The 23,850-nt window shown below is 36.9% G+C and overlaps 1 protein-coding gene and 1 pseudogene across 1 annotated transcript in view; one reads left to right on the forward strand and one right to left on the reverse strand.

The window, feature by feature from the left end:
• LOC107553382 (SH3 and multiple ankyrin repeat domains protein 1-like) overlaps window positions 1-8,194 on the reverse strand; it is a 50,252-nt gene extending 42,058 nt beyond the window's left edge. Inside the window, exon 1 of the mRNA XM_016235580.1 lies at window positions 7,893-8,194. The gene's annotated coding sequence lies outside the window, so the exon portion shown is untranslated. The remainder of the gene's footprint in view (window positions 1-7,892) is intronic.
• Window positions 7,869-22,983, forward strand: LOC107553383 (uncharacterized; annotated as a pseudogene).
• The last annotated feature ends 867 nt before the right edge of the window (window positions 22,984-23,850 follow it).

Raw genomic sequence — 23,850 nt, forward strand, 5'->3', positions numbered from 1 at the left:
CATTCAAACACCCTAGCAACACACTAACAACAACTCAACCCCCAAGTAAAGCACTAACAACCACTCAGAACACCCTAGCAATGTACTAACCACTTAATCACCCTATAAACACCCTAACAACCACTCAATCACCCTAACAGCACACTAACAACCATGGGCAACATTTGACTCTCGAGTCAGGAGGGGGGCAAGAAAAAAAAAGCAAAATATTTTTCCGATGTATGCATCAAAGCAATGCCCTAACACGCATCAAAGCAGTCAATACAGCGCAGTCAAGAATAACTTAAAGAGGTTGCCTGCGTTTACTAAACTGGAGCTTTGACTCTTGTTGCTGATTTGAATGGTGATGCTTCCTGTTTTAAGTGACCTTTAACTTTTAACCAGAAATGTGCACGCTTTTCTGATGTTCATTTAAGTTTTCTGTGTCTTTTTCCCCTGTCACTTGAAATGTGTCTGTTTTGAATCGTTGTTACTAAAGGTGAGACACGTGAGGGGGAAAAAAACTATTAGATGTGGGACCATTCTGTCATTAATTGCATACAATTCATTTCTGAACTTTCTACCATCCGTTACTGGAAATGAAATTACTGGTTGATATGTCCCTTTTAGTCAGTGAACTGGATCTTGCTCAGGAAGCACACCGTCTGTGGAAGTTTGGCCAGGACCGGTTCCAGAATAAATCACTCAGGCATTTTTGTCCCATCCATTGCTTTATCACTGTCTCAATCACTGATATTACGAGAATTAATCCAGCATAAATATGCGGATGTCATTCCCGAAACGTTGCAGCATGTATGTTTCATACAAAGTTTCATACAAATTCTGAATGGATTATAGCCTAGAAAGCACGCAAAACGTGCTCTCATTATTGTCACTAAACGCGTCAGTCATCTTAGTTCATTGTGATCTCACAAAGTTCCGTTATAATCAATGAAGCTCTCTAAACTACACAATGAATCTCTTATTTACATCACGTCTGCACTTATGAGATGATTCACGAGCGTGCAAAACTCTGGCGTTTCAGCGGTGAGTGAATTCTGAAAACTCTAATATTTCTGATTGGCCATTGCGCTGAAGAAACCAACAGATATGTCTGTGATTGGCTACATTGCTCAATGCGGCAAAAAACACATTGGATAGTTTGACAGATCTTTTATTTCTTGTGCGTTCGTTTTAAGGTATTTAGAGCCATCTAGTACCCCTGTACAACCGGGCCTGTGCTCGGCTAACCGCTCCAGTTGCAGCGGGGCTGACATCGGGGATTTTATGACTACCGATATGGGAGGGCAATTGCCCCCCTTGCCCCCCCCCCCAATGCCACCCATGCTAACAACAACTCAACACCCTAGTAAAGCACTAATACCAACTCAACACCGTAGCCAGCGGACTAACAGCCACTTAGAAAACATGGCAAAGAACTAACAACCACTCAGAACACTTTGGTAAATGCATAGCAACACCCTGGTAACAACACTGCAAATCCTTAAACAATAACAGCACGTTTTATTCAGAAAAGGCTTCAGAAACCTTTCATTTAATAAAGATCTGCAAGCTAAGACAGTGTGTGGGACTTTTCCCACAATTTATTTCTAAAAAGAACAAACTCCAGCCGTTTCTCCAGGGCACACAGACTGGATTCAATTTGCGTAAGACTGAGAATTGAATTTAGGCTAAATTGCAGAGCGATTTAGTTGTTCTCTGTGTATCTCTATGTGCTGGTGGCGTCCATATGGTTGCCAGATTGAGAACATGCAACAGAAACAAGCACAATTGATGGGCGACAAGCCTTACACTGTAAGTTGATGAGTTGATTTATCCATGTTTTAATATTCCTCTGGTCATAGAGTTTTTTTAGATGGATGCAGAGGTTTTTAGGTCGGGCAGAATCTCTGACGCAGTTCATCAGCTGGCTTTCATGGCTGCTGTGTTTTCCACCAACCAGGGTATTGAAAAACTATTGGGTAAATTGCCAGTGGGCAGAGTTTCACAGACCAAAATAAAAACAGACATTCCGACACGGAACACACATTTCAAAGCAGAATAACTGGTTGTAGCATCTTAGAATGTTTCTTAAATACCTGCATACATATTATGGGACTTTTATGCTTTAGTACAGTCAAAGAAATACTGGATATTTGAGAACATTTCTTAACACTGAGCATGTGTGATTGAAGTGCTATACAAATATTTTATTTGATATAATATACAAAAATTGTGAAGCATCAGCCCACTGCATTTCTGCTGATCATATTGTTGTTTAATTGCACACAAGAGAGACACTGACTCATTGGATTTATTGATATAATATTTCAGTCAGCATGTTTATGGCTCCCCTTTATTCTACACACAAATGCCTTATACAGCATAACTGCAAATGCACCCGATATCTGCACCTCTCCCTTGATGCCTGTCATCTGTACACTAAATACTGTAAAGAGACACTGACGTCAGTGATGTCCACATTTAGAAAGTGTCCTGTAAGCCTCCAGAGATCTCCGTCACCTCATTACTCCTTCACAGCTTTAGATGGTTATTTACCTTAAATATCACAACCTGTTTTGTGGTTCATCAAGTGCACATTCACCCACTGCAAATACTGAAAAAGTTACAATGATTATTTTCTATGCTTTAATTATAATTTGGGGTTTTAATCATTTAGTTTTGGATCTTTGGATGACATATTACCCAAATAATAAGTTTAATATTAAAATATTATCAAAAAAATAAAAGATTATTATTGTTAACATTTATTTCATATTAAAATAAATATAAAATTGTCCAAATAATATTATCTAAATTATAAGATATATTTTGGATGATACAAAGATTTTTGGACCTTTATATTATGGATTTTATATATATCTCTCTATTCAAATTCAGCACATTCTTCACTCTTTGAAATGCCAGAAACGTAAATTATGCTGTAGTAGTTCCTGTGATCGGTTTATACAGAAAACACTGCAAAATAAGCGATAAATACAGAATATTTCACTGATATAGCCAAGTAAAAAATACAGTTCTGTACATCTAGTTTACCTGCTTTAAACAAAACTCAAAGATCATCATTCTAAGATCTGATGACACTAACCTGGTAAACTTTGGTAAATCCAGTGACTATTCATCTGGAAAAGCACCCGCTGAATCAACCCAGTACCTTGTAAACACAATTTTGCTTCCAGATGGACTGATAAAAACCCTTTGATGAATAAAAAAGAACAATCAGATTGCTAAAGCAAGTGTTTCCCCATTTCAAGTGTGAAATATGCATCGGACGGTCAGAGAGAGACTGTGTGGTGTCTGATGTTCAGACTAATATATCAACTCTTTAAAACAGGCTGTTAGTAAACTTGACTGGTTAAACTGGTGCCAATTCAAGAGTGAAGCAGGCCAGCGAGACACAGATGGTCTCCTTCATAAACTCTCCAAATCAATTGCTCACTCCATCTATAAAAACACAGCGATGTCAAAATTAAGCTCCAAATCAAGAGTTTCTGGAGTTAATCAGGGTCAGCCACTGAAAACATAGTGATGTCTCACTGGTTAAGTTAGTTAAGTAGTCTGGTGGAAACACCAACACACCAGAGTTCATCGCGTAAAGAGAACTTTCCTAAATATATGCAGATTGAATAGTACAATTTTTTTACAAATCTACTGTATATCTTTATATAATCATTTTAAATAATAACTAAATCATTACATTTTTATTTTAAATATCAGTTAGTAATTAAATGTCAGCAATTCCATATGTGTAGATAGATTTTTCCATAAAGGAAGCATTTTGACCAGAACGTGACAAAATATTGCATAAACTTGTTGTCAAAAACACAAACTAAACTAAATGAACACTACCACAGCATCCAAAACACAACATGTGCCGGACACTGCAGAAGTGTTTGCATGCATGCATAAATTCAGCCGTGCTTTGTTATACTGAACTATTTAGCGCTTTGTATAAAGTTTGTTGAAAATTATCCAACCATAAATGACATGTAAGAAGACACATGCATGAATCCCCTCATATTCAGCAGCTAATAAAACCAGACCAATAAGGAAGCAGAGAAGTGTTTCTCGCTCGCCTGATTAGCTCTCCACTGTATAATTGGCAGTTGACTGGGGCAGGTGGGGAAAAATAGAGCACTGGCCTCATTTCGCTCTCAAGAGACGATTCAGAGAGAGTAACGCAGGCGCCACACAGAAACCAGCAGCCCAAGGACAAAGTGGGAAGAACGGTGATATGAGACCAGGCCACGAAAACAGCAAAGAGACCGCAGAAACGGGTGTTTGAGGACACCGGACACAAGACGAGGCCTGTCAAACAATACTACACCGCAGAGAAACACATGCGAGTTAGTCAGTAGGCCAACAGAACCAGTATTGGGTGGCATACATAACTAAATACAGCACTTTTTCCGCGTTTGTTTTGTCCAAGCGTCCATTCAGCTCGCTCGCTCCCTTTTTTTGTGAGAAGAAACCCTTTTACACACACCTCCTGTTGTATTGTACTTCATTCGCTCACATACATAGCGCACCGCCCCCTCCTATGTAGGACAGGGTGAATATAGATATATTTCCAGTGAATTGGTCCCCAGAAACTTTAATTGGAGAACTTCCATGGAACAGACTGTCCCACTTTTATAACCCGTTAAAAAGAAGTGGAGCAAGCAAGTCCGGCATCGGTCCCTTCATGTCTCTCACTCTCTTTGTGTCTCTCGCCAGCCTTCGCTCCATTAGAAAAGAATGACAGCGCAGATAACGAACAATTAAACCGAGTGTCAGTGGTCTTTTCTGCACTCTTTCCCTGGAGCGCAGAGTGAGATTGGGCTCTTGAGAAAAGCACAAAAGCACTTTCTATTTGCATTTCACACCTGCTGACAGAGATCATGAATGGTGCTTATCATTGTGAAAAGAGATAAATCGTACACAAGATTTGTGAAATGCTCAAACGTTCATTCGAATGCAGCAATGACATGATTTACAAGAACAGTACCAAACATCTCAACAATATACAGTACTGTTCAAAAGTTTGGGATCGGATCTATTCATTTCTGGAAAGAATTTTCGACTGCTCACTTTTTGATCAAAAAATGCAGTAAAAACAGTAATATTGTGAAATATTATTAGAATTTAAAACAGCTGTTTTCCATATGAATATGTTTTAAAATGTAATTTATTTCTGTGATGCAAAGATGAATTTTCAGCATCATTCCTCCAGTCTTCAGTGTCACATGATCCTTCAGAAATCATTCTAATATGCTGATTTGCTGCTCAAGAAACATTTCTGATTATTTTCAATGTTGAAAACAGTTGTGCTGCTTCATATGTTTGCAGAAACTGATACATTTAAGTTCAAAAGAACAGAATTGATTTGAAATAGAAATCTTTTGTAACATTACAAATGCCTTAAATATCAATTTAATGCTTCGTTTATTTTCAAAAGAATCTTTCTGACCCTAGACTTTTGCTCCACAATGCTAGGATGCTACTGTTTTGATTGGTTACTAGACTGGATGGTTGCAAATTCTCTAGATTTGGTTAAAGACTCTTCTTCAGTTAGGTCTGTGGAACTTCTTCACTAATTTAATCATAAGTCTAATAACTTTTTAAAGCACACCTCTGTTTGTTTAAAAAACCAAACATTAAGAATAAACCATGTCACACTCAGGAACAGCCCCTTACAGAGCTACGTGATCAACCATCCTCTTACGTCCAGTAATTTAGTGTGGAAAATTGTAGGCAAAATAGTCCTGCTGCTATTATGAAAGCCACATAACCGGTGAAAACAATACAGCTTTTCAGAAAAATACAGATGCGTGTTACAAGATGTATCAACATGAAGAGAAAAGGCACTAAGGACACCAGTGACCAGTGTTGCTAAAATTATCACACCATGCTGTCCTACAAAAACCACACTAGGGCATGTGAAGCTGATAGATCTCCTGCAGTGAACAAATGGAGGAAACTCAGCTGATCATAAATAAACTGAAGGGTGGAGAATCAAAACCGAACCACTTCCTCGAATACTGATGCACAATCAACAAGTTCTGTATTTTTGAGGATAATCAAGAAAAGGGTTTTTCATAGATTTCTTAACCTTGGGATCTTTTATAGTAAAAGGCCACGTTCAGCTCAGGGTTATGAAACTCTGATTCAGAGCTAGTTAGTTGTGCTTTTGTGGTACCAAAGGTGAAGAGTGTGACTCAATGCGTTGCTATGTGTTTTTCAGCAACACACAACCAATGATACACCATTACCGCTTACTGCCTCAATGCTTATGCCATTAAATATTCATGCACTGTTTGGTTTCAAACATAATCCAGCATGCATTTCCTACTAGTTTTTGTAATACACTTTAAAGGACTAAATTAGAGTGGATTTACATAGCAAAATGTAAACTACTAAAACAACTATTGCATGATTGTTGTTACATGCTTAATTGTTCAATCAATGTTAATAAACATCCTACATATGCAAAAAAAAAATAACAACATTAATTTAGATTTTATTAATCTAGTGTTAAATATCAAAACTGGCAATTAATTGCTAATCCAGATTAAAGTATGAACAGCGTCGAACTGGTACAAGATAAAGAGTGACGTTAACACAGGAAATCAAGCGTGACCAGCCCAAATAATCAGCAGAAGCTTTAGAGAAGGAACTAAACGAGGAGGAAACCCACAGCCGTGACCTTGTTTGACAACACACTGGAGGTCTAGAAGAGAGGAGGAGTACGAGAGAAAACTGGGACGAGGAGAGACAGAATGCAAATGATGCTGGGAAAGAGCTCAGGACACCAGAATGAGAGTAAGTGCTGGAGGACAAAAACACACACACACACACAAGACCAGAGAAACTCCACTAAAACACAACAATCAGTCTGTCCATGACTCCTAAACATCACAGACTGACCCATGCTGCTCTCGTTTGGATGGATGGATGGATGGAACGACAGACAGACATACTGACAAACAGAACCAAAAATAGAAAAGAACAATAAAATTAGATAGATAGATAGATAGATAGATAGATAGATAGATAGATAGATAGATAGATAGATAGATAGATAGATAGATAGATAGATAGTTTTGACCATGAAAGTGTCTTTACAATATCACACAACTTTTGCACAACTTCCATATGACTACTGAAGTCGCATGATGGTTTGAGAAAACCAAAGCATCACATTACCACCAAACTTCAAAGCATACTGACTAATAATGATCTCAGATCCACAGCTCTGAAAAACCATTCACATTTCTGCACTGCTTTTCAGCTTCAACTTCAAACTTCGCTTTTGGTTACAAAATGTCATCAATGTAAATCTGGCACAAACATGAGCATAAGTTTAAATATTTACACTCATGCATTTGACATGCTTTTATCCAAAGCGACATTGCATTTGAGGTATATGTTTTATCAGTTCATATGTTTATCATGTGCACAGCACACATCTATTCAAGAAAACACACAGCTTAAGAGCACACTGCAAAAAGCGCAGTAAAATCGAACGACAAACTGAGCTCAAACTGTTCACACACACACATATGAACGGTTCACACTTTCTCTATACAGACTTTCTACATTAATGTTAGAGTGTATAATTATGCTCTCTGTGCGCTCTGACCTATCTTTTCTCTCAGCAGGCCCATCACACCAGGAAACGGCGCACACACACACACTTACTCACCCACTCACTATCAGCACAATTTACAGCAAAACACACACTGAAGTCAAAAGCGCTGCATATGCAACTACTGCAGTTCACAGTCCTGCTAACGCACACCAGCACAACTGCAACACTTTCCCAAAAGTCATCTTTCAAGCATCCCAGGGGTCACATGCATGCAATAGTTTCTATTATATCTTATCGGATGCACTATCCAACTGGGAATTACCTGATTGTCCAGCCTGAGCTTCCTCATTCCAGCACAGAAGAGCCGCTTCGCTCCAGAGACGTGGTCAGCAGGGCAGAACAGGGTCCAGAGAGGCACAACCAAAGCAAACAGTCACAAAAATGACTTCCCCGCACACATCCAGGCGTTACGTCCACGCAGGATCACCTCCAGCACTGGAACAATCTCTCTTCTGATCTCTCCCGCTGTCATGCACTCAAACACTCCTCCCTCCAGCCTCGCTCTCCACACACATACACACACACGCGGTCTCTCGGATGCTAAGAGCAGATCAAACTGGCTCGCATCTGAGGCTTGGGTTTCATCCTGATCTTCTGTGGCTTTGTGGGAAGAAGTCATCTGTTATGCTTGGAAACCACCGAATCCCACAGAGGAAAACATAAATGTTTCACATGTATAATGCAGGACATCCATGCATATGTGTGTTTGAGTGTGTGTGCATGTAGAAAAATATATTCACACACACACACACACACTCTTAAAAAGAAGTGGGTCATGGATGGAAAAATGAGAGGAGAAATTAGCCTGCCTGCGTGTGCTCATGTGACGTGCTGGGGTGAATTAGAGAAATCATCACCTGTCCTCATCATGCTGAGGTTATCTCCGTCTCTCACACACAAGGTTTGTACCAGGACACTGACAACAAACACTTAAGATACACCTATAAGACACAAAGTGGTAAGAGAGAATGACTGGCCTTCACCAGATAAAGACGGAACAGATGAAGATAGGGCACTTACAGTACATTGCCTGCTTTACAAGAGTCTGTCTGTGGTTTGAAATCAGGCCTGTTTGGAAATTCGTCCTTATTAGTGTTGTTTGATTAGTTAAGCATCACTATTACGAGTACTCATGCTCATGGTGATGTGATGAAACCTCTAAAACTACTAACTAATGTATTAAAGTCACAGAGTTCATGCTCCATCCAGTGTAATTTAGTATTTTTTTATACAATATTATTGTATTCATTGACATTATTTTATCTTTATATTTTCATATTTAAATGTAATTTTTATATTTTAATTAGGTTTAAGTTTTATCAATTTATATAACATGAGTTATTTATATTAAATATATACAGTATATATATATATATATATATATACAGTATATATATACACAGTATATATACTGTATGGCTTATAAAGCAATTCAGCTGTCACTTTTTATCTTCAATATTTTCAATAATTGCTTACTAACTGAGGCAGTTCAGTTGTTGTTGTTTTTGTTGTTGTTTGTTCTGTTTGTTAAAAAAGCAAACCATAGATAAAAAATAAATAAAAAATAAAAATAATTAACATTTTTATATAGTATTAATTATTTTAATTTTAGCACTTCAACTTATAGTAAACTTATTTAGTCACCAAGACAACATTTAAAATTATATTGTTTTTTAAGCTTAAGTTTTTAATTTAATGTTTTATTTTATTTCAGAATTATTATAGCATAAATTATCAACAAAACTGCATGAAATGATGTAAATGAACACTTTACACACTTTACAAATGCAACAATTAAACAATCATCAATTAAACATTCTATCTATCTATCTATCTATCTATCTATCTATCTATCTATCTATCTATCTACTGTATCTATTTATCTATCGATCAAATATTTTTTTCTTTCTTTTTTTCTTGTGTGAGCTAAGTCAGAAAGTGTTATGCAATAACATTAACTAGCATTTTCATGGAAAACAGAAAATGACCACAACACAGCATGAAGGTTAAATAAATATTTATTTTTAATAATTAGATACAGGTAGACACAAAATATCAAGGCAACAGTCTATCCAGAATATATTCAGGTAAAGAGGCCTGTCTATCTGTCTATCTATCTATCATCTATCTATCTGTCTATCTGTCTGTCTATCTGTCTATCTATCTATCTGTCTATCTGTCTATCTATCTATCTATCTATCTATCTATCTATCTATCTGTCTATCTATCTATCTGTCTATCTGTCTATCTATCTGTCTATCTGTCTATCTATCTATCTATCTATCTATCTATCTATCTATCTATCTATCTATCTATCTATCTATCTGTCTGTCTGTCTCTCTGTCTATCTATCTATCTATCTATCTATCTGTCTATCTAGGCATCCACCCATCAGTCTGTATATCGATCTATCTGTCTGTATATCTATCTGGACAAGTAAAGTTTTGGTGAACTGAGGCAGTGGTGTTGTAGTGAGTATTAGTGAGTTGTTGGTTCTAGGGAGTCCTCGGCATGGGTTTTGTCAGTACTTCTCTATTTTCAGGCATCTGTAAGTAGGTCTGCCACAGTGTTGGAGTCAAATACTAACAGTCCTGGTGCCTAATTACTAATACATGTCTTTCTTCAGTTCAAAACAGGACTGAATGTGGCCTGTTTGTAGCCAGCGTTAGGCCGTGTGTTGCTCCCCACCGCTGTCCTGTTTTCTGACCTTTCAAAACAGACCCAAGTCCCACCCCGTCCTCTCACTATAACATCAAAGCTCGGCGTCCTTAAATTAGAGCCACGATGAAGCCGATAAACACTTCAGTTCCTCTACTATTTAATGCATTAACATCTTCTCAAAGAGCTGATCGAATCTGTGTTTTTAAACTAGTAACATGAATTTGATGCATTACATGAAGACAGAGATGAAACCACTTATATACTTATAGACGTGCTATCCTGTGCTACCAAAACAGTAACATCTTGTGTATAAATTAATCACGTTGCATAAGGATGCATAATTAATTTATTCAAGTACTTCTCAAAGCTGGATTGCACTTAGTCATCTTGTTAATAAACTATATTTTTAGATTTATGAAGAACATGTGAGAGGTTGCTTACAAAACTCACTGTGACTTGATGCTGAGGTGGTCAAAGCGTTGCTATGCAGTTGCTAGGTGATTGCTTACAGATCCAAGTTAGTTGTTCAGGACCATAGTTATGGATCGAGTTCCTCCTTCAATGTAAATATGTGAGATTTAATACAAGTTAACTGGCCAAGAAGACACTTGCTTTGAGGAATTATTCATTTCTGAAGAATAAACACATCACATTACTACAGTAACCCTAGCTATGGTTTAAGCAATAATAATAATGATACTTCATCTAGTAAGCAGCACTAATTAAGACTACTGGTCAGTAAAAGCAAAACCCCTGCCTTCTCTTTATATTCTTAAAGGGGTCATCGGATGCTACATGCACTTTTAAGTTGTTTGAACTGAAATGTGTGTTGGCAGTGTGTGTACACAACCACCCTATAATGATAAAAATCCACCCAGTGTTTTTTTTTTTAATCTGCTCGTATTTTACCCCTTTCTCAAATCGAGCCGATCTCAGATGCCTGTCTGTGTGACGTCACAAAAACAGGCCCCTCCCACGATAGTTTGATTGACAGTAGCGTTTCAGCACAGACTGGACTGGCGTCTTACCTTAGACCCGCCCTGAGTGAGCCGTCATCAGTCCGCCATTGTTTCACCGCCGGAGCAGATGTAGACAAGAAAGAAAGAAAAACAAACTACTGGAATAACTTGTACTCTGTTCCTCTGAGATACCTCAAAATCCCCAACGTGTCTAAAGCCACACCACTGACCTTCAGTCCGTTATTTACTATATTACCCATTCATTAGATATTAGTCATTCGTGGCGTTTGTGTCCAAGGCTGATTAGCTGTAAAAAGCAGAATTCAAAATTAATAAGACATGTCTCAACTTACTTCGAGCTGTTTCCAAAATAATAAAATAAAATAAAAGTTTGGACCTACACTTAATTCAACAGAAAACCTACAGCTCTTAAACAATGTGCAGCAGCAAAAAAAACACAAAAAAACGCCCATTTTATTCTAAGAGTCAGCGAAAGGGCAGAAAATAGTCATACAAGCTATATTGTGGTTTTAAAATAAATACATTAATTAATTAATAAGTACGTAGTAAGTAAAAATCAACATGCTTTTCTTTTAACTCATTGTTATTCCAGGAACATGCATTACTCTGCAAAACCACAGTGTGCGTCATGTCACCATTACTTCACCACAGATAATGAAATGGCTCAATCTTTCTTTCCCAACGTAACTACTTTACAGCACAGATAAGGCTGTTTGCTTTCAGTTTACTGCGTCTAGATTTCACCATGGATGAGGATTTCATTTGGCATGAATGTGATATTCTGCACAATTCCATAATGATAATTTAGCAACTATAAAGCAACAATACTGTATATAATGCATTATAAACCTATTCATAATTCTTTAAACAGCTTGGTTATTTATTACAATTAAGCCATGTCAGCACCAAAGGCTGTTTTTAATAAATTATTATATAATCATATATAATCAATTATTATTTTTAATAAATTATAATGCATTTGTAATGCCTTATAATGCACTTTATAATCAGATATGTTACTGAAACACTGTGTGTTATGTGAATAGATAATAACATATCTGTGACAAATTGCTTTTGTTCAAGTCACTTTGGATAAAATTGTCTGCTAAATGTATATATGTAAATGTAAAGTAGATGAATATTATAACTATATATGTTACTATTACTTACGAAAACAATGTGCATAATAGGGCATTGTCAAATAATTACAGTACAATGCATTATGCAGGTTTCATAAAAAGTGCTGCTATGAATTCATGAGGCCAAAATGACTCCTAGATTGCAGCACATTTTTTCAACCCCTTATAAAAGCATCATCCGTTTGTTTCTGAACAGGTTCTTTCTCTTCATGTGAAAATGTTATGCAACCAAGAAACACAGAGTTTGTACAGCTGTGCCAAATTCATTCAGAACATTACACATACATTTGTTTAACACAAAATATATTTAACCAAAAACAAAGAAGTGCTGACTAATAAGCATGTTTCTGTTCATAAATAACACCATCACTGGGTATTCTGGGAAATGCACAGGAAGGTAACACACACACACACACACACACACACAGAGAGAGACAGACAGTAATGCAAGTTCCTCTTGCACAAAATGAAAAGAAATAGGAACAAATCTTGAACAACTGTGAATACTTCCAAAGTTTTTAGAAATGAAAGAATAGAATAGAATAGAATAGCTTGAGATCTAGAAGACTGACTGTGATGAGTCAACGACACTGAAGTGACATGAGGGACAGTATATTCATTTATGGCACTAAAGTAATGCATGTGACTTTGCAGAGGGGGAAATACTGAGACACATTTACATTTTGAATGTATACCTTCAACACATTTGTTTGACATTCTTGTGTGACATTTGCTGAGGGTGAATAGTGGTGCATTTTCTCAAACATACTCACTTCTAATGTCAGTTTGAGATCTGTTAAGATGTCAACATTTGCTCTCCAGTGGATGCCACTGACCTGCGGGACTTCCTGTCAGAAAGGACCGAATGCGAATTTATTAGTCATATTAAAATAAAAATCAAGACCACATACTCTACGACAGTCCAAATGCATCTGAATGGCTGAGTAAGTGTTCATTTTACAACACTTGTCTGCTTTTATCTGCGCATTAAGGAAATTAAGGAAATGAGCTTCTGCATGTCGCACAAAAAAAAGCAGCACTTAGTGAAAATGAGAATGTGGTTAAGAGTAGTTCATTTTGTTTGAGACACGAAACGCTTTCACAGGAAAGAACAATTGCTTTGCCAAAACTGACAATTCACAAAACAGTTAACGAGGATCTGTGAACAAGCTGAACAGAGGTTTAACTACAGAAGCAAACATTTCAAATAGTTTATTAGACAATCTTTCACTAATTAAAAAAATAATAATTACACACAACAAACCCAGTGTAATATAAGGTCAGCACACAGATACTTTCTGTTGTCTTCTGCAATTACATATTTGAACTTTCCTGAGCAATATATATATATATATATATATATATATATATATATATATATATATATATATGCAACAGTACAATGCATTATGCAGGTTTCATAAAAAGTGCTGCTATGAATTCATGAGGCCAAAATGACTCCTAGATTGCAGCACATTTTTTCAACCCCTTATAAAAGCATCATCCGTTTGTTTCTGAACAGGTTCTTTCTCTTCATGTGAAAATGTTATGCAACCAAGAAACACAGAGTTTGTACAGCTGTGCCAAATTCATTCAGAACATTACACATACATTTGTTTAACACAAAATATATTTAACCAAAAACAAAGAAGTGCTGACTAATAAGCATGTTTCTGTTCATAAATAACACCATCACTGGGTATTCTGGGAAATGCACAGGAAGGTAACACACACACACACACACACACACACACAGAGAGACAGACAGTAATGCAAGTTCCTCTTGCACAAAATGAAAAGAAATAGGAACAAATCTTGAACAACTGTGAATACTTCCAAAGTTTTTAGAAATGAAAGAATAGAATAGAATAGAATAGCTTGAGATCTAGAAGACTGACTGTGATGAGTCAACGACACTGAAGTGACATGAGGGACAGTATATTCATTTATGGCACTAAAGTAATGCATGTGACTTTGCAGAGGGGGAAATACTGAGACACATTTACATTTTGAATGTATACCTTCAACACATTTGTTTGACATTCTTGTGTGACATTTGCTGAGGGTGAATAGTGGTGCATTTTCTCAAACATACTCACTTCTAATGTCAGTTTGAGATCTGTTAAGATGTCAACATTTGCTCTCCAGTGGATGCCACTGACCTGCGGGACTTCCTGTCAGAAAGGACCGAATGCGAATTTATTAGTCATATTAAAATAAAAATCAAGACCACATACTCTACGACAGTCCAAATGCATCTGAATGGCTGAGTAAGTGTTCATTTTACAACACTTGTCTGCTTTTATCTGCGCATTAAGGAAATTAAGGAAATGAGCTTCTGCATGTCGCACAAAAAAAAGCAGCACTTAGTGAAAATGAGAATGTGGTTAAGAGTAGTTCATTTTGTTTGAGACACGAAACGCTTTCACAGGAAAGAACAATTGCTTTGCCAAAACTGACAATTCACAAAACAGTTAACGAGGATCTGTGAACAAGCTGAACAGAGGTTTAACTACAGAAGCAAACATTTCAAATAGTTTATTAGACAATCTTTCACTAATTAAAAAAATAATAATTACACACAACAAACCCAGTGTAATATAAGGTCAGCACACAGATACTTTCTGTTGTCTTCTGCAATTACATATTTGAACTTTCCTGAGCAATATATATATATATATATATATATATATATATATATATATATATATATATACAACAGTTTGTAGCTTTCACTCAACTCAAGAGGCAAAATACTTAACAAGCTTTGTATGTCTGATTAATATATTGACATTAAATGATGATAAATGTTGACAATTTTCCACAAATTATCCAATTGCAGGGCAAAAATCACAGAAAATATGAATTATATTATTTTTGGCTATGCTTAAGTTGCACTAATATGACAATGCTGTTACACAGATTTTCATTACAGTGCCACAAACAATTTTTAGATGCAACAATGTTTTTGAATGTATGCAAAAACCACTTTCAAATAGTTGTGGTACTTGTACTCAATATTTAGCATCATTTATAAACTTTCATGATGCACACTACTGATAGTTCATTCCTATTTTTTTTACTTACATTTACGTTTACATTTACATTCACATATAGTATATAATATATACTGTGCTTCGAAGAAAGCAAAATATGTCATTAAGTTTGTTGGGTGATTAATTGTTTTTTTGTTTAAATAAACAAATATTATTATTATTATTAGTCATCATTCAGGAATATTTCACCAATGTAAGTTGCAATTGGAATCAGAATAAGTCTTCCAGAGAGATATGTAGTAAAACACAGATGTACAGAAATACATTTGAAATGACATCTCAGGTGTTCTGGTGTAGTCGTAGATTATCTGGATTTTGGACACTGCTGGTTCCACAGCGCAGAAAATATGCGCCTGGACAGTGAAGTCATTACAGACCCAAAACTGACTGGGTGTGGTCGTCTCATTTGCAGCTGCAAATCAAAATAAAAGCTGTAGATTCTTAGTACAGAAATCATCTTATTTTAAATAATCTTTCTATTCCACAGTGTTTTTGGCTCTCATAAGGGAAGGCGAAGGAGAGAAACCAACAGGTAAATACACACATTTCATTAAACACACACTTCTACAGACTGCACATGATCAAATCAACTGAAACAATACATGTCGTAAAGACCATTAAAGATGATCAGCTCTGCTTGATCTTCAAAAAAAAACACATTTAATCACATTAAATCTATTATGAACGCAGTGTTGAGCAAAAACCCGGTGGATATTTCCAGAACTTTAGTGCAGAACTTTAGATATTTCTAATGTCATGTGTTTAAAATGTATTGCGTATAATAAGTACCTCACAGAGGGTCATTTATAATGGGCTTCCAAACTGGTCCAAAGTCATTTCTGCCGTGGCTGCAGCAAGGCTATAGACTGAACAGCCCGACGCCTACAAAATAATCAACGAACAACAGAGACAAGACCAGATGAATTTAAGATCTACGGATCCTTCTAAAGAATCCCAATGTTAGAAAGCAGCAGCATCAAGATCCCTGATCACTTGTGGCACATTTCACCTCAATTAGAGACGGTCAAAAACTAAACTCGACATGCATTTACACAGAAGCAGCCCAAAACATTCAGTAAGAATTTAAATCAGAGAAAGGGCTGAAACTATGACTTTATAAATAAATAAATGCATAATTAAAAATGCATAATTTCAAAAAAATAACTTGTGCATTTATTTAATTCATAAATACACACATATAAAGAACTGAATTAAAGAAAGCTAATTTCTCTGTAACACCAGTTATCTTTTTTTGTAGAGCAGAGAGCACTAAATCACTAGTTTTCAATTATGGTCAATCAGTCAATCATTCATATTTCATGATAGTAATCAGACAACCTGTCTTTACAGAAGATTTGTGTCTTATATGTCTGTTTTCTTTCTCTCAGTGTCTCTCCGGCCGAAGTTCCCACAGGTGTATGTTGGAGATCTCTGATCTGTAACCATAAAGGAGGGAGTAATCCAACAAAATGGTTTTTTAACAAAACACCACAACAAACACACAAGGATTATTCAATGCTTCTTATTGCAGTAACACCAGAAAACAACGGGAAGTATAAATGTGAGCAGGACAGATCGACGAGTGAGCCGTACACACTCACTGTACTGGGTATGAACACCATCCTAAACGTTCATGATCATCTGTTCCTCCTGCTGTTTCTCATGATTTCTCTCTTTCTCTCAGAGCTGGAGCCTCTCGCTCGGCTCTCTCCATCTGTAGGAGGTGCTGTGATGACCAAAGGAGATGGAAGAAACCTGGTGCTGCAGGCGGACGGTGATCTGAAGGAGTGGGCTTGTTTTGTGTTGAGGGGAGTGAGCACCTTCAGTCTAGGACTCGATGTTGATGAGAAGATGAACAGAGCTGTTATATTTGCAGAATTAAAGGAGGCAGAAAGAGCCACTTTCTGGTGCAAGAGAAAGAAAACAGATCTTCGAAGCAATGCTGTGACTCTGAAAATGACAGGTGACTCCTTACTCCACTTCCTATTGTATTTCAGATCACATGTGTGTTGATAAAGGGATACAAATTCATTATGTTCTAAACCTGTACGACTTACTTTCTTCTGTGGAAGACAGAAAGAGATACTTTGAAGAATGCGTTGACTGTTTGTGTTCATGCAATGAAAGTCAATGGTGTTCAAAACCAGCAAACCTTGAACCATTTTTCAAAATCTCTTTTGTTGTGTTTACATTATCATAAGATGCAATTCTGCGAAACCACTTACAAAACAAGGGATTGCATTACTATTTGAACACAGAGTGATCGCATGTCTCCTCCACTGAATTTGTAGTCCACTTCTCTATTCACTATGCAGGCTGCTCTTTCCTAGAAAACTTTTTCTAACCAGCTTTCTGTCAGCTAGAAAGAAAGAAAGATCTACAAAAAAAGAAGGATCTACAAAATCTCAAAGCCCTTTCATAAACATCCATGAGACTAATTTGGAGAGCAACTGGAAACAGTAGTCTCCTGCTTCTCAGATATTTTACTGAAAAATGTGTATCCTTTAAAGGGGTCATATGATGCGATTTCAAGTTTTTTTTCTCTTTGCAGTGTTACAAGCTGTTTGTTGCAGTGCATAGATAAGATCCCTAAAGTTGCAAAGACTAAAGTCTCAAACCCAAAGAGATATTCTTTATAAAAGTTAAGACTTGTCCACGCCCTCCTAACACGCCCCCACATGTCTACGTCACTGTGTGGGAAGATTTGCATAACGCCGCCCAAATGTTCACGCAAAGAAAGAAGCTGTAACTTTATTGTTGCTGCCGCCGCCATGTTGTGAAGACGCTGTGTGTTTCGTTGTGAAAGCGAAACTACTTTGTTTGGTCTTCCAAAAGAGGACACGACTAGAAATCAGTGGTTAAGTTGTATTTACAACACTGTTCCAGCGTTTTATGTTTACACGGCACAATGCAATGCAACGTGTAAAAAGACAGTATAAGTCATTATAATCCGTAATTATGTCTCCACTGGATGCAACAAATGCCTCGTTTATAATGGGTTTTAATGTTTTTGAATCATCGCTCCGGTCGGACACAGCATCATCACAGCATGGTGAGGGGCGTAACATTTCCATCACACGCTTGAGGTATTCGGCCAATCACAACACACTGGATAGCCGGCCAATCACAGCACACCTCGCTTTTCAGAACGATGAGCTTTGTAAAAATCGACTCGTTTCAGAAAGGCGGGGCATAGAGGAGAAACAATAATGTACAGTATGTGGAAAATAATGTGTTTTTTTAACCTTAAACCGCATAAACATTTCATTACACCAAATACACAAAATAATGTTCTTTTTAGCAGCATCATATGACCCCTTTAAAAGCATTAAAAAAAGATCTCAGCAATGTCTCAAACTGTGCTCAGATTTGCCAAGAAGCCAAAGTCTGTAAAAGTCAAACTTCTCAAGATCAGTTTTTATAGCTCTAGACTCTTACTGTATGGCTACTGTTGACTCACTTGTTTAGCAAAGACAACGCTGGTCATTACAGATTGCATTAAATCACTCATTTCCTATGTTGACATTACTTAATGAACCCATTTTGCTTAAATAGGCAATAGCCTTTACTTTACATAACAGTAAAATGAAGATTTGCTATTTGGTTGCATGAGGGCTGTGCTCAATCTACAGAGCATTTCATTGGACACCTGTAAGTGCAATGTGATGTCATCAACATTTTGGACTGTTTTCCTAAAATCCTAAATCTGTATACCTGCTAAACATTTGTCAGGTTTTACTTGCACTGGCATTAGGATGAATTCAAAGCAAACATGAATTAAAAGCCACAAAACTAGCATCTTAATTTGACTGGATATTTAAATGAAACAGTAGATGAAGCATGTGCAGTCTGACCTGTGTTTGGTCTCTGTTTCTCAGCGCTCATGGTGATGTTGGTTCCTCCGGCCGTTCCTGCGCTGCAGGGGGAGCCTGTGGCTCTCATGTGTGTAGTCTGGGGTGGACCGAAGCTGGAACAGGCCGTCTTCTATAAGGATTCAAAAAAAATCAATAGCACATCTGAAGGAACATACACCATCCCCAGCGCCACACAAAGTGATAACGGCAAGTACAGCTGCCACGCCACCTACAGGTACAGCCACATCAGTGCAGAAGCAGCACAGAAGCAAGGAGATTCTGCTGCTCAGGAGTTAAAAGTTATAGGTAAACACAACAACCGCTGCATTACCTCACACTTTCATTAATACAGAACCACTAATACTGCATATACTAACAAAAAAAGTACCAGAAAGTATTTTTGTGACATGGTACCATGGTGTGCTTTATAATATACATGCATATCTCGGTTACATAATAACATTGAAAAAAACATAATAATATATTACACACACACACATTTATATATACCTGTATATACTGTAAAAATTAAAAGTTTATATTAAATATATTAACATTATAATATTTTACATCTTACAGTTAAAGCAAGTCAAAACAGGTTAAAAAAAATTTTTTTTAAATGAAAACAACTCATCACATCATTCTTTTTCTATGTTTTCAATGGCTGCATGCAAAAACAAGCAAGTATACTGCATGATCAGCATGGTCCGATTTATGAAACATTTAATTATTATGAAACAGTCAGAATTAATGACTTACAAGCTTACAAGTCAGAATCACTCATCAGTTTGAATTGGTCTAGGCAAGGCAAGTTTATTTGTATAGCACATTTCATACACAATGGTAATTCAAAGTGCTTTACATAAAATAAAATAAAAACAATAATCACAACAATAAAACAAGGAATTTAAAAACTTTGAAAATTATTTAAAAAAATTTGATTTAAGAGGTTTAAAATGAATTTAAGAAAACTATTATACATATAATATAGTGCAATCAGTTCGGACATCGCACAGTGCTCATTCAATAAATGCACAGCTAAACAGATGAGTTTTGAGTCTGCATTTAAATGTGACTAATGTTTTAGCACATCTGATCTCTTCTGGAAGCTGATTCCAACTGCGGGTGGCATAATAACTAAAAGCACATTCCCCTTGTTTTGTGTGAACCCTCTGTATTTCTAACTGACTCGATCCTAATGATCTGAGTGGTCTGTTAGGTTTATATTCAGTGAGCATATCTGCTATATATTTAGGTCCTAGGCCATTGAGTGATTTATAAACGAGTAAAAGTACTTTAAAATCAATCCTAAATATAACTGGAAGCCAGTGTAAGGACCTGAGGACTGGTGTGATATGCTCAGATTTTCTGGTTCTAGTCAGAATTCTGGCAGCAGCGTTCTGGCTGAGCTGCAGCTGTCTAATGGTCTTCTTGGGAAGGCCGGTGAGGAGACCATTACAATAGTCCACCCTGCTGGTGATAAAGGCATGAACAAGTTTCTCCAAGTCTTGACTGGAAACAAAACCTCTAATTCTTGCAATGTTTTTGCGATGATAGTATGCTGATTTAGTTACAGCTTTGACATGACTACTGAAACTAAGGTCTGTCTCCAGAATCACACCAAGATTCCTGACTTGATTTTTAGTTGTTAGACCCCTAGAGTCAAGGTATGCATTCACCTTGAGAACTTCATCTTTGTTTCCAAATGCAATGACTTCGGTTTTTTCTTTGTTTAACTGAAGTGGTCTAACGAATCACTCACTGATTCTGTCAGAACGGTTACATTAATGCATTTGCTAGAATCAGGTCTAATCAGGATGTGCGTCCACTAGTTATTTAACCCATGTTCTTAGTACCATGTGCCACCCGTTAAGCTTCAAACCAGCCACTGAATTAACACCATTAACACTCATATTATGTGTGCTTACAGATACACATTCTCAAAAACACCTGATTATCACTGTGTAATAAATAGAAACATCTGAAATTCTCATTAAATTTGCATTGTGCCTAAAAATCACCCATTTACACATGGTAAAACCACACAGGCTTTCTTGGTTTATTGCTTAATAAAGGGGGGAAATTGTTAATTCGTTTTTTTTCCTGCTTAATTTGGACCAGTTACAATCCAGTAAGAAACAAAGGCACTGTGTAAATACCACTGTATACTATATTCATCTAAAATCATCAGTGCACCACAGTCTTTTTTTTTTAAAAGTCTTTATTTCTGTTGTACAGCTGGACCTCCTGCTGCAGTGATTTCAGCATCTACTAACAGTCTGCAGTGTTCCTGTCCTCACTGTCCTGCTAACTGCACGTCCTACCACTGGTATCACACACCCTTTAATGACCAATTCACACGCAGAAATCTAACTGAAAACGATGGGTTTATTACTGTAGAAGATGGAGGACTGTACAGCTGCCGGAGGGACTGCGGGAAAGGTTTCTCCCGTTTCAGCAACAACTACAGCTACACAGGTGCTCATACACACACAAACATGCAAAAAAAAAAATTTCCATTTTCGTTATTTTGTTGTTTGTCATTTTTATTCGTTATTTATAAATGTAAATGAATGAATGCAATTTTTTTAAATGATTAATTTGGCAAATATTTAAAATAAGTTTTAGTTTTATTTCAAGTAACAAAATGGTTTTTATTTGAATTTAACAGTAATAACCCTGCCATAAACACAATTTTTGTTTGTTATTGCAAGAACATATGAGTGTAGACTATTTTCAACAGCAGAAATTATTCTCAAAGTGTCTGTGACACCCAAAAGTTTCACGCCAAAACACAAGCACACAAAGCTTTATGGTCTCTTTTATTTTCCGTGCATATTCATGTAGAGTGTAGCAAAGTATAAAGGCACTAGTCACTTTCAATTCTCACCTGACGACTGTGCAAGCACACTACTTCTCATTTTTATTTTCAGAATTAATTTGCATCCTCTCTCTTTCTCTCACTGCAATCTGAATCAGGTACAGCAAACGTGATGCCCATCATGGTGGCGGCGATTCTGATCGTTCTCGGGCTGTTGATCATCTTGCTGATCGCGCTGAAACGCAGACGTGGAAGAAGCGCCATCCAGGAGACCAAACGGGATAAAGACAAGACAACAGGTGGAGACTATGAGCAAATCCAACTCAAAGACAAGGATCAGGCGGTTTACCACACGCTGGGCGAGAGCACGAGCAAGGACCAGGCCGCGGGAGGTTACGAACCCCTACAAAAGAGGCCGGAGGAGGGGGTGTACCACACACTAGGACCTGGAGAGGGTCAGAGTGAAGGTCAAGGTGGGTACGAGGCTCTTAAGAGCGTCAAAGCCGAGGTGTACCAGACACTGAGTTCAGATGACTCAAAAAAGCCAGCAGGAGAAGCCGAGGGAGGGTATGAGCAGCTTCCTAAGAAAGACAAAGATTACGAGGCCGTGACAGTGGAGGAAAATCCATACGAAGAAGTGAAGAAACAGATGGCCAAAGAGAAAGAATGAGGGAATCTAGGAAAGAATAAGCACCATAATAGTCAAATGGCTGTTTAGTCATTGAAGGCAATGCAGCCTTTCTAAAAACCTTGCCAATAGTTAACACAGTTAATCTAATGCAGGTTCATGTATTAAATGTAATGTATTAAAGGGATACTTGGTACTCCACCCAAAAAAAAAATTTATTCACACACACACACATATATATATATATATATATATATATATATATATATATCATTTCTCGCACGAGTATGACTTAATTCGTATACATTTGGGACGGCATAAATGATGATAATACCTTAATTTTTGGGTAAAGTATACCTTTAATATATTGAAGGTTACGATAATATTCTCAAATAATAAATTAAACAAAAGAAGCCTTTGGGATACGTAGAGATGTTCTGGAGGTTGAACGTGACCTGCAATGATCTTGACCTTTTAACTTGCAAGCTACATCAAAATTCTCCTCAAAAGTGTTTCAGGAGATCCCAGATAATCCACTGCAACTCTCACTGAGATCCGACTCTATTTCGATCAGAAACGCCACTTTATACCGTCACATCAATTCCTGAAAGACAAAACCAAATACCTAACTAATTTCACACTGAAGTATTCCCACAAGTTACTGGTGAAGAAATAGGTTAACTACTTTAACTTTAAAACGATTCAAAGAAAGAAATATAATAATCTCATAATATGAAAGCATATAAGCATATAAATATACAGTTTACACAAAAAAAGCAGTACAAGATTACAGTTACCACACACAGATTCAGACACATTGAGAATTCAGATACATAATTCTGTATATAACAGGACAAAGATGACCAAAAAAAAAAGTTTTGTGCAATAACACAGAAGGATTTAAAGCACAGAAATTCTCAGGTATCACACATAAATAAGCATCAAACATAGTATATTTAGTGCTGGGCAGCGATTAATCGCGATGCCCATGTCCTTGGTCCAGTATTGATGTTGTAACCCTTGCTGACGGTGAGTCTGTTCATGCCAAGTCAAGTCAAGCCAAGTCAAGCCATTGTCAAGT

This window comes from Sinocyclocheilus grahami, unplaced genomic scaffold (assembly GCF_001515645.1).
Source record: "Sinocyclocheilus grahami isolate Dianchi unplaced genomic scaffold, SAMN03320097.WGS_v1.1 scaffold472.1, whole genome shotgun sequence".
NCBI lineage: Eukaryota > Metazoa > Chordata > Actinopteri > Cypriniformes > Cyprinidae > Sinocyclocheilus > Sinocyclocheilus grahami.